Consider the following 12,504-nt stretch of genomic DNA (forward strand, 5'->3'; position numbering starts at 1 on the left):
ACATATCTTGAAGTATTTTCTTCAGCTTTTTTTCTCTGATAGAGTCGGAAATAATAAGCATGTATTTCATTGAGATTTCTGGTTATCACACGCTAAGAGGAAAAAATCCAACCTTTATCCCCTTCCTTTCCCACCAGTTTTTCAGTTCCTTTTACTTCATCATAAAGATACAACAGTCAACAGAAAAATCCACTGGAAATCACCCTTGAAAATGCTGACTTCTGGAGTCTGGCACAATTTTTTTCAATATAAATAGATCTTCCTATAAATTTGTCTCCCTGAAGACACTCGGGATTTTGGCTCGCGTTCAGCAGTTTCCATTCCCTTAAACAATGAATTTACAGCTTTATCTTCCTAACATGGTTTCCATACCTTACTTGGTGCTGGGATTGTATTTCTTGAAATTGTATTTGTGAAGCAACCGTGTTACACAGAAGGATTCTTTGCAGCGTTGCAAGGATCCCTTCCCTCGCCTTTTCTCCTAAGACTGTAGCAGCTTCAGTCACCTCGTAAACAGAGTTTTTCGCAGAAAGACAAACGGTGTAACCTCACCTGGTGCTAGTGTGGTACAGAGGTATTTTAGCACATGGGGCTGGAGACGGGAAGTCTGCCTGCCCTGCAGTCTGTGGTGCGTGGGAGCGACACCTGAGTTAGCTTTCTTAACGTGAGTTTGCAAAGAGGAAGCAAAGTTCTGTGCGCTCCAGGTTGCTCAGATGCGGAGCCCTTTTGCATTAAACTTTCGTGCAGGCAAATTTGCAAGACTCAGCATGCAGAGAAATGCAAATATCTGGTTATTCTCCACCAGCTTCGGTAGAGTATGTGGACAAAAAAATGGGAAGGAAACAGATGCAACTTAGTGCTGGACTGATCTTGTGGGCTCTTTCCATTAATCACACCTTTGCACCTTTGTTTTCTCTATTTAGAGAGACAGCTGTGATGACTGCTTCTTTTGAAGAGATTTTGAGATGAGGTGGCAAAACCCCACCATATGAGACCTAGAAATTAGTACAAATTAATATATATATAGAGAGAGATCTAAGTGTAAAGGCAAGAAACTCAGAGAATTCTGCAGAAATCAATGCCAAGATTCCTGCTGACTGGATTGATTGAAGGTATCACAGGAGTGTCACCACTCAGATCCCAGCCGAAGAGAACCTCTTGCAGCAGAAAGGCAGGTTGCAGTCCAGCTGCAGATAAGCAGGTCAAAATAAAGCACAGGCTTTATTGGGTATCTAGCATCAGGCTCCCAGTGCTAGATACCCAGGAAAGCACCACTACAAGCATACCCACAAAGCCTGACTTCCTTTTTGCTACAACAGCCCCTTTGTGTCCCATCACCTTGGGTGACATTACAGCACTTTTGGGAGCAGTGGGAAAGGGTTGTGAGGACAAAAGAAGAAGGAAAATCCAGAAAGGATGCAGCTGCTTTGCTCTACTTGTTTTCAAGATGCTCGCAATCACAGAGTGGTTTGGGTTGGAAGGACCTTGCAGATCATCCAGGTTCAGCCCCTGCCATGGGCAGGGACACCTCCCACCAGACCGGGTTGCCCAAAGCCCCATCCAGCCTGGCCTTGAGCACCTCCAGGGATGGAGCATCCACAGCTTCTCTTGACAACCTGTTCCAGTACCTTGCTGCCCTCATAGTAAATAATTTCTTCATTGTAATAGGAATCTAAATCTAATCTAATCTAAATCTACCCTTTTTTATTTTATTTTTATTTTTATTTTATTTTTAAAGGGGGGGATAGGATAGGGTAGGATAGGATAGGATAGGATAAAGGATAGGATAGGATAGGATAGGATAGGATAGGATAGGATAGGATAGGATAGGATAGGATAGGATAGGATAGGATAAAAGATAGAATAGTTTTCTGCCATTTTAGTGGAAAGGATTTGGTCTGACAAATGCCAGAGATGGTACAAAGGTGGTTGGCAGCAAATTGTTTTGCTGGCTCAGCTGCCTGCAGCTTATGTCAGGCTGAAGAATGTGCTTCAAAGGCTTTGTGACTTGAGGTCTTATTTGTAGACCTAATCTATGCAGTTAGATCTGAGCCACTTCAGTAAGCAGACCTCTGCTGGAACAAAATCAGGATCTCCAGTGGCTGTATTAGCACGTGGCAGCAGCTTGAAAAAAAAAAAAAAAAAGCAGTCTCGATCTGTTGGTTGATTGAATGGTAGCCTGGGATGTTTCTACTCATTTTGTTGCTCTGAAATGTTAATACAGACTGGATACCTGGCTGATGTCTCTAGAAAGCTTCTTCGCAACCCAAAGGCTTAAAAGCAGGGAAAGAGAATAAAAGCTGGAATATTATTTATTATTAAAGGCATCCTCTGGTGTGTTGTAAAAAATTATGTGTGTCATGGTGATCAAAAATTTTTGCACAAAAAAAAATCTTAGCAAAATATGTTTTCTCTTAGAATAATGCCTGTTATCTCCCTGTTAGAGGAGGGTGTTACTGGAAGCATCAGTGGACTGCAAAACAATAAGTTATCATCTTATGTTGCCAAAATCCTTTTGCAAAATACTAGCATGGTGGTATTTACTTTTCAAAGTTTAATCCTTTATTTGGGAATGAAGAGAAGCAACCTCTTGTAGTTAACAACCTTATGAACCTCAATCACAAAATCACATGAAAGGCTGGATTCAACTTCAACTTTATAAGGTGAATTATTACTTCACCGAATAAGTAATTTAAAATAGCTTTAAATGAAAAATCAGATTCTATCTGTTCTCAATCTTTTTTTTGGTAACCACCAGATTACAAATTGTCTCTGGTTCTAATAGGCTGTTCCGTGTCTGGTACTGAATTTCAGTTCACTTTATTTTAGCATATTTGAGGGGAGTATGTTTATTGTATAACTAAGGGGAATTTCCAGGTGGAGAGGAGGAGTTAGCACTTATAAAGCTGGACTCTGAGCTTTTCTGCTAATCTCTCTCTCCTTTTTTTTTTTTTTTTTTTTTTTTTTTTTTTTTTTTTAATATATAAGAAGGAAAAACCAAAACAACAGTTCCCTTCTACTGATGCTTTTTCATCTGGCTGTGTAGGTGGTATGTTGAAATAATAGTTTGATGGAGATGAAAGGAAGTGAGAGTGCTCCATATCTTCTATCAGCAGGGGGAATCCCAGCTCTTTAAAGAGCATGTGCAACTACACATGAGTAGTGTTATTACAGGGTTCAAAAGAAAAACCAGCCCAAACAACCTCCTTCTCCCCAGACCTTCCCTAGAACTCCAGTACGCATAAAAATGGGCCGGGTCCTTGTCTGGGGAGGTTTCTGCTGGCTTTGGAGTATGGCCTCTGGGCCTCACAAGCTGTTTCACCCCAATACTCTGTGCTGAGTTCAAAGATACCGTGCTGGGTTGAAGCATCCCTTGCAGAGAGATGCGTGGCCTCACTTCAGAGGTGCAAAGAATGGAGACTCCACCAGCCCCCCGGTGTGTTTGGTCACTTCCCATGATGTTTTGTCTCGGTTGTCATCTCTCAAATGCACCTCCTTTATTCCAGTCCCAGGTTGTCTGGGCTCCACCAAAGCCAGTGCATCATTTAAATGTAAGGAGTACACCTGTTTCATACAAGACTATTTCAGCCTTCTCACCTAAAGTAAACAAGTCTTTAGTTCCTGGTATTTTCTTCGCATGCGAATTCAAGGTACGAAAAAGGGCATAACTCTGGGAACCCATTTTTAGCATAAACACAGAAACCTAATATGAACACACCTTCTGCTTAGCCCACATCTTACCCACAATCTGTTTCCTTCCTTAGAAGTCATGCTTTTCAGCATCTGAGATTCCCAGAAAGCTTCAGCCGAGTCTCCCCACATGCCCAGTGCTGAGCAGCAAAACACCTTTGGATTCAAAGGTGTGCGTGGAGAAACCACGGTCACCTTTCCTAAGTGCCTCTCAGATGGAGACCCATCCTGCTCACATCAACGGGTCCTTCCAGAAAATGCTGCTGCAGCTGAGATTTACTTTTGATTTTTTATTGTCATCTTTTTCTTTAGTTCTTGTCATTCCCAGCTGTTGGGGAGTGCCTGTCTGTGCCTGCTGATTCCTACAAAGCTTTTGGTTGCTCTGGAGAAAAGGTGTGATGAAGAGGTGGGGGATGGAAGAGGGTGAGGTCTGCATCTCTCCCACCAAAAGCAGGACAACTACAAGGGAAATACATTTACATTTCAGAAGAAAAGCGACTGGGGAACAGACCCGGTGAGTGGGGAACTTGGCGCCCAGAAGGAAGTCCCAGTCCCTGGGCTATTTTTGTCCTTCAGCAGACAGCTGTGTCAGATCTAATAAAGATCCAGCCCTGACAGCAGTGCCCGAAGCACAACTGCTGCCCACCAAAGGTCACGCCAAAGGCCGAGCTGTGGCGATAGCTGGGACTCGAGAAAGGAGTCTTTGCTGTGCAAATATTTGTGCAATTAGCCTGCATGCAGTCACTGAAAGCTGAGAGGTGATTTAACAGGGATGAATATAGACTAAAGCAAATAAAGGGCTGAAGAGCAGAGTGAGCCCTGAGCCTCACACGGGCGGGTGTTTGCTCTGGTCTCTGGGTTGGTGCAGGTAGTCCCTGATTTCCCTTTCAGATCGCTCTGAAGAATGCACACATGGGAGGCATGCAGGTAACATAAAACAGTAAGAGTGTTTTATGGGGCTTTACTGGGGCCCAGCGGTCTGTCTAGCTCAAGATCCAGTCTCCAGCAGTGGCTAAATGCACTCTCACAGGAAAAGCAGTATCATGGAGGCAGCATCCTCTCCCCAAAGTCTCTGCCTGACCCCACAGGTCTGCAGGTCAGAGTCTGTGTCAGCACTGATCTTTCCAATGCTATGCATGAAAGTGCAAAGATAAAATAATTTCTCTACAACCCTGCCTAAATTTGGCAATGTATACATGCTCACAGGTGCAATTTCTCATATTGTAGTGCTGTTCTAGGAGTGGTCATTTGTTTCTATTCGAAATCTCTTACTTCTCCAGTTTATTTCATGGAGCAGCATCCAATGCCTTTTAAAACCTTGAATCCACCACATCTAGGCCAGAATCATAAAGGCTGGAACTCAGTTTGGAAATAAATCTTGCTGTTCTTTGAAAGATGCTTGGGAGCATTTGCCTTGGTCCCACCCTTAGCTCACAGGTGTTTGCATCTGACACTTCTATTCTCCTGTACTTGTCCAGTTCATCATCTCTACCTTTTAGTAGTGTGGACACAGTGTAAGCATTTCTTCACACTGAACCAGGTAAGATATCACATCATATCTTTTAAGCGCACCAATCAATCAGACTGCTCATTGAAAATATTACTGCCCAGTACCTTGTGTATCAACCTCTCGAGATACTACCAAGCAGAAAAGTCCATCATCAGCCCCATGTTACACATGTACATGACCTGTCTTCTTTCTGAATACAGATAACAACTTTTTATTAAATTCTCTCCTTTATTATATCACTATTAATTTTACTACCTCTCCCTTGTGACATTCCTGCACTATTGTTAAGCTTCTTGTGGTCTTAATAGATGATGATACACAATCTTTCTTTGCTCTGAGCTGTTTCTGGATAGTTTTAATTTCACTGACTCATTTCTCACATCTTGTTACTTCTATTTTATATTGATTGGTAGCTATTTCCCCCTTTCACCTTTGTGGTAGATTGCTTTTCTATTTCCTATCAATTCCTTCGCCTTGTCGCTGAACCAGGATGAGATTTTTAGCATGTTATGCTTGTACACTTGTCTGACTTTTTGTCTATCTGATAAATTCTTCATCAGAGGATTCAACTTGCATTCAGATTTTTCTATCCACATTTTTTTTTTCTACTGGTGAATCTGGATAGTAACTTTTCTCAAGTTAGAGAACTTTTTAATGCAGAGTGGTTAGGGCACCTACATGTAATGCTTCCATTAATCAGGTCACAATCATGATGGCTGGTATTTAGAGAGTGACAAACTTTCCATTCAGTGAATACTTCACCATGGTTTGCTGTAATGAAGGATCTCACCTTGGCAATAGCACTTGCTGTACCACCTCAGTGCTGTTTTTCTTTTGCCTGCATGCATCACTAGCATATTTTGCCCACGCTGAAGCTCTCCATGAATACAGAACTTCTATTTCCACAAATTGGACAAGGATTTAGTGAATAAGGGGTGAAGGAACAACTCTTTTTGATTTCCTCACTATGCCTGATGTCTGTAGCAGATCATTCTCCAGATACTCTTCCTCTTTTGCTCAGCATCTCTGTAAATCTGACTTCACAGAAACTCACAAGCTGATAGTGACGATATAGAGAACCACCACCCAGGGGGCCCTTCCTTATCAGCAGTTTTGTTACTGTAATTGGGAAAGTCATCTCACCAGGCTTCACAGGCATTAATTGCATCAAATTTCTTCACGAGTAACATAACTTCCTGTCTGCCTCAGTTGTTACTGAGCTTTCTAGCACTAATATAAATGATTGCAAGTTCTTGTTTTTTTTTTTTTTTTTTTTTGTTTGTTTTTTTTTTTCTCACTCAGCCTTGCTGAGTTGTTGTCTTTGAGTTGAGTTGCACGATGTTCATTTTCTCAGACGCTCTTTGGCGTTATTAGTCTAACCACCTCCCTATTGCCTTCCGCTAAAAATAGGTGGGACCTATGCAACAGCCATTTTTTTTTCTATTCCTGATGTAAAACCTCTACCACAAATACAAAACACAAGCAAAAACAGTGTTGCCTCATACCTGTTGTGCTGCCTACCTACAGCTTATAATTTTACGATTCTGTGATTCCCAAATTGTTCTGCTTTGCCTTCGTATGTCAGACTAGCAGTTAAAATCTTTTTTGTTGTGTTCAGGCTAGTGTTTCACGTCAGCTCTACTTGGATGAAAACAAGAAAGATCTGAATGCTCATGAGAAAACAGTCTTAGGAGTTTCCATGATCAGTTCTGCTAATCTGTAGGCATTCACTTCTACAAGTGAGACTGACTCTAAACCACAGTTGGGTCACATACACCACTGTTACAGTAATTAATAGAAAATGAAACAACATTTACAATATCTCGCCCAAGGGAAGGCGCTTGTGAGACAAACTGTGATGTTGGGAGTGTCTTTCAAGAAGAGGAGAGAGAAAAGAGAGCAAGACAGTAGCAGTGATTGAACACGGGTTTGAGAAAGGGAGAAACACTGTGAGCCAGCCAGCCTCCCACTTTGGGAGCTGCTGCAGTACATGGCAGGGCAATGTGGTAGCCACCAGCATGGTCCTGGCTCCTAGGTCCTGGCTCTCATCCCATAGTGGGATGGCCAAGTCCACTCAGCACTTGCCCATGTTGAGGGACTGGCCTTTCTCCTGGCTGCAGAGGCTAATATGGGTGGAGGAAGGTAAAAATCTTGAGCCAGATGCAGATGTCTTCTGCATAAAGGCAGAGGGCTACCCAGGCAGGTGGCTGCTGCAATCCCACGACCCACAGCATGGATGCTGCATTGGGTAGTGTGAGGAGGGTCGGATGGAGCCTCCTGGGAGCAGTAAGGGACATAAGGATGAAGGAGTCATCGTTGTGTCTGCTCTGGGAAGTCAGGACCTAGTGGAAGGTATTACAGTCAGAGGAGGCACAAAGAGGATTAAGAACGGGCTGGTGTAGGGAGGGCAAGGGGACTTCTTCACCTGTAGCATTTTGACAAGGAAGTCAGGGAAAAGGAATTTGTGCTAGTGAAGGCTGTTGCAGATGAAGAGGGTGTGAAGACAGGAGGTTTCACTGTGAGCACAATGAGAAATGCCCTAGAGTTTGGCATTGCTGTAAGCAAAGGCAGAAATTATCAAATCTGACTGCAGAGAAATAATAAGAAAGGAGAAGGAAAGGAGAAGGGATTTGGCATGGAGACATTGTCAGGAATGGGATTAGTTCAAAAAGTAATTTTTATTACAGTCAGTATTTGAAATGGTTGTGGGACAAAGAAGACTTCGGAGTTACAGAGGTAACGGACTAACAGCACAGGTGAAAATATCCTCAAATAAAAAGTTACTGTGAAAAGGAATAGGGACAAGTTTGCTGGGGGCGGGTGGGCTGGCAAATGGTGATGCTGCCACTACTGGTAAGGACTGCACAGATGACCTGTGGGACAAGTACCAAAGGATTAAAATGTGGCTCCTGGAGCAGACAAGGCTGAAGGGAGGCGCTGGGTGGAGTCAGTGTGACCTGCCACCAGGGTTATGTTAACTTTAGGGACATGGAGAAGCTAATGGGCAGGAGGCAAGTGGATGTGCAGGCAGTATCAGCTGTCCTGAGAGGTGAGGCACGAAGTCGCCAGTTTTCTGAAGTGAAATCTGGCTGCAAGAGAGCTCAGAATGACTGCCTGAAATGTGGAACAGGAGTGGAGAGCTGCTTTGGGGAGTTAGGGAGGAGAACCTGGGTAACAGGGATTGGCAGAAGCTATCAAATGAGAGTAGGGTTAGGTCAGCTCAGAGAAGAACGAAAAGAGAAATCTGTGGACCTTGTAGAAGACCCTTTTCATCCTAAGGGAGCCAAGAAGCTTTGGGGGAAATGGAGAGTGCAGAGATCTGAGAGAAGAAGCCCTTGGAGGAAAGGTTAATGAATATGAAAACTTCATAACCCAAGAAGTTCAGCAACATAGAGGTGCAAGTTCACAGACGAAATCCTTCACACAAACTTTCTGTTGTCCATATGGGACAGGCTGAGGGATTGCTGTCAACCCAGGGATCCTACACCTCAGGACTGAGCAGGGACCCTGGACTTAGGACTAAACGGCACCTTTTGAAGACAATTTTTTCTACCTACTCTTCTCAGCTAAGTGAGGAGCATCATGTAGATATCTCTCATGAGAAACACAAACCTCTGAGCGCCCACTCTGCTCCGTGAAGTCCCGGCAGCCCGGAGCGAGGAGGAGGACACCAGAAGTGCTGGGGTTGCTGTGGGGCTTTCCCACTGCCACCCAGCTTGGTGGTACCACGTTGCCTTCCCCCTGACTCAGAAAATTTCCTGGGACTGCCCTGAAAGTCCTCTCTTTGCAGACATCAAACTTACTTCTTGTTGTTGTTGTTGCTTTGAATCAAACAGGAAGGGTTTCAAAATGAAAATGAAGCTCTCTGGCTCCTCTCTGCCTGTCTGCAGGACTGGGAAATAAGAGTAAGTAGCAGGGAAAGCACATATCAGAAGGAAATCCTTTTACTGTCTGTCTGTCCATCTGTCTGCTGGCCAGTCAGACAGCCTGCCAGAGGTGCCCTCAGCAAGGAATCAGAGCTGATCCAGCCAGGGCCACCACCACCTGGTCACTGGGTCCAGGCCCAAAAGGCTGCACAGGAGACATCCTGAAAGCAGCCCTGTTTTTTTTACAGGAAAGACAATTTTCACTTCTTACCCTGGGGCTGGAGGATAACCACCACAGCCCCTCTCAGGTGTGGGTGCCTGGGTTCCTCACAGACACATGTACTTGGTGCCACATGCCTGGGGAGCTCTGCCCAGCCAGCCCCAGGGAAGGAGGCCTCATGCCGGGCCAGGAGCAGCTCAACAGAGCTCCCTGCTGCTGGTACCAAGCCGCTTTTAATTTTCTACTTGGCTATTTGCTAAAAAGAGACCCTGCAGCTGCAGTGAGGAGCCCGTGCATGCTCGGTGTGCGAGCACCGAGGCGGCGCTCATTTATATTTTGCCTGTGTTGTGTTAGGCTGGCTGCCTCGATAAATATCTTCAAATGTTTGTTAGCCGTGCAGAGCTCTTCTTGTTCTTACATGACTGAAGGGAGCTCGCAACTTTTCATGCAGAGAGCTCAGAGGTGGCACAGAAAGGCCGTCACAATCTCCTCATCTGAAGGGAACCTTTCAAAGCTCATGCATTCACAGAGAGCTGCTTCTTATATATATATATACATATATATATATATATATATATATATATATATATATATATATATAATTTTTTTTTCTGGGTCACTCTTTGTAAAACTATTTGAATTACTCAAGGGTAGAGAAAATTATCAAAGAGTTTGAAAGAGGCAAATTCAGACATGCCTCGGCTGTGCCGGCTGCACATCCAGCCTCTTTGCTCACAGAAGGAATTTAGCTGTTTCCATGTTGAAAAAATAATGTGACTAAGATGTAGTGCATTTGAATAATAAAGAGACCCAGTCTGGGCCCCACTGAGTGTTAAAAGCAAGACCCAGCTTGCAACATGTAGCCTCGAAATATCTTGTACATCTAACCGATAGATGATTTTTGGTCTGAACCTCTCAAAGCAGAGGAATTCAGGAAGGTCCCAGGCTGACTGTACCTAACAGTGGTCCTGCAGAAGGGATGTCACCTTCAGGACACGTCCCTTGACATGGGCACTGAACAAACCATCTGCTGTGACATGTCCAGAAGAAGCCACATCAGTAGGACAGGAAGAAAACTGTCCCATCTGCTGTTGGCTAAGGGAGCAGCGAACTGAGTACTGACGGGGAGGTGATGCTGTACATTCTGCAGAGCACAAAGTCCTGCTGGGCTCTGTGGACACTTCATATCATGACCTGAGTCATGTATATACAACAGGAGGAACAAGGAATTCCCCTGTGCAGAGCACTGCATCTTTGTTAGTGCCTAACCTCTGCCGCCAGTTAAATAGATATGGGCATGATTCTTCTCACTGAGGCTTCAATCCTTCCCCCTGCCCCACTTCCCAGAGTTGTAGCTCCCCTTGGATGCACCTGGGCATGGAAACTGCTCAGTCCTGCAGGGAGAGTGTCTGATGCAGGGAGGCACTTGTAAGCTTTAGACCATGAAAGTGGGATGCAGAGAAAGGTTTCACATGCCTCCGTGGTTGTCATCTGAACCAATGACAAGAAAAAGTTGGGACAAGCACTGCCAGCTTTCAGACTTTGAGGCATTTGTGATTCAAACCCTGGTGATTTGAAAATGATGGGTAACACAAAGATTCACTGCTTGGTTTGTTTACTTTTTTCATTAGCATCTTGCAGAATGCCAAAACATAATGCACACAAACTTATAGCCAAAAAAAAAAAAAAAAAAAAAAAAAGCTGTGAATGATTGTAATGATTGTAGGAGGCCACTTTAAGCTGCCATTAAAAGGCTTTGGGAGAGATGTTCAGCACTCCCAGGAGAACAGTGAGAACATCTGAGCAATTGACACCGGTTGTATTGAAAGTATGGGTTGGTACAGCCTCCATTCCCAAGACTGGAAACTGTTCTTCCAGTCCAGGGACAAGCTTAAATTCACATCCATGCATCATCTTCCTCTGGTTTGTCCTACAAATTTCAATACTGAGCTGGTAGGTGCTCTTATCCCATCCAGGATTTTCTAGAGACTTTGTTTTCCCCTACTCAGTCCATATATTTTCCCCAAACCAGCAGCACTACCAACACACAGGCACACACAATAATAACAATAATCCTGCATCCAAATAGCAAATCAACTTGTCAGGGTGCTTCTTGGGTATAAAATCTCTGGAGCAGTGACATTTAGGAGGCTGTGGATCTGCTGCTTTGCAGTGTCATGAAAATTTCATGCTCACTTGGCAAGGAAGTTGGTGAGTCAGGCAAATGAGCTCTCATGCTATCTCCCTGACCTGGATACCAACATGCACAGTTTCAGATTACTGTTGTGGGTGTTCAGCTCAGACAGAAAGAGAACCAAGTGTTTTTAGACCTTCAACATCTGAGGAGACTGAGCTGGAGATGTGAAACTGTACCCTTAAAGATTTTTGAAAATTCCCCGGTGCCCCTAAATTACGCTGGCCTTACAGATGAATTTTTGAGTTCTAAGTGCAAAGACTCAAGTCACACACAGAGCATCCTTCTCAGAGTGTTTCGCTCTGGTGGGGGCTCACTCCTTCTGCTCCTGGCTGTTTCTGCTCAGGCAGCAGCCCTGTCCCACAGCTGCACGCTTCTTCTGCTCTGCAAAGTGTGGCTGGAGGTGGTAGACGAGTGGGATGGAAAAAAATGTCAACTTGTTGCTGAAGTTTTAAAGTATAAAATAAGCCAAGAGTGGGTAAAGTGGGGGAGAAGAAGGAAGTAAAGAGCCAGTAGACCAGGCAGACAAATCTAACCACAGTAAAATCCATTTATACTAAGTAAGAATCTGGACTCCTGAGATGCTTACAGTTTTGTTACACCAGGTTTTCTGTATTTGCTGGCCTTGCTGCCATCCTTGCCTGTGACCTGACACTCCGATGCTTTTCTAAAAGGCCAGCCCAGCCACCTTACAGGTCTTTTCTGCTCTTCTGCTCAGCTTCTGCCAGCCCAGGGATGCTCCAGCCTGGTGCTGGAGGACTTGTACCGCCTCTCACCAGACGATGTCATGCTAATCCTGCGGATACCCTGCAGCCCTGAGCTTATCTCCCAGCCACAGGCACTGCAGTGGAGGCTTTCACCCTGCTGCATTAATGGTTTGTCGAGCTCTCCTTTATGTACCAGTCACGCAGCACAGAAGGTACCATTAAGGCTTTAAAATTTAATGAGCTCTAATAAAATCTCTCCCTGCGATATGCAACCTAAGCAAAGGCTATGCTGCAGGAAAGGCATACTCATGGTAGCA

Source organism: Netta rufina, assembly GCF_964035555.1.
Source record: "Netta rufina genome assembly, chromosome: 5".
Taxonomy (NCBI): domain Eukaryota; kingdom Metazoa; phylum Chordata; class Aves; order Anseriformes; family Anatidae; genus Netta; species Netta rufina.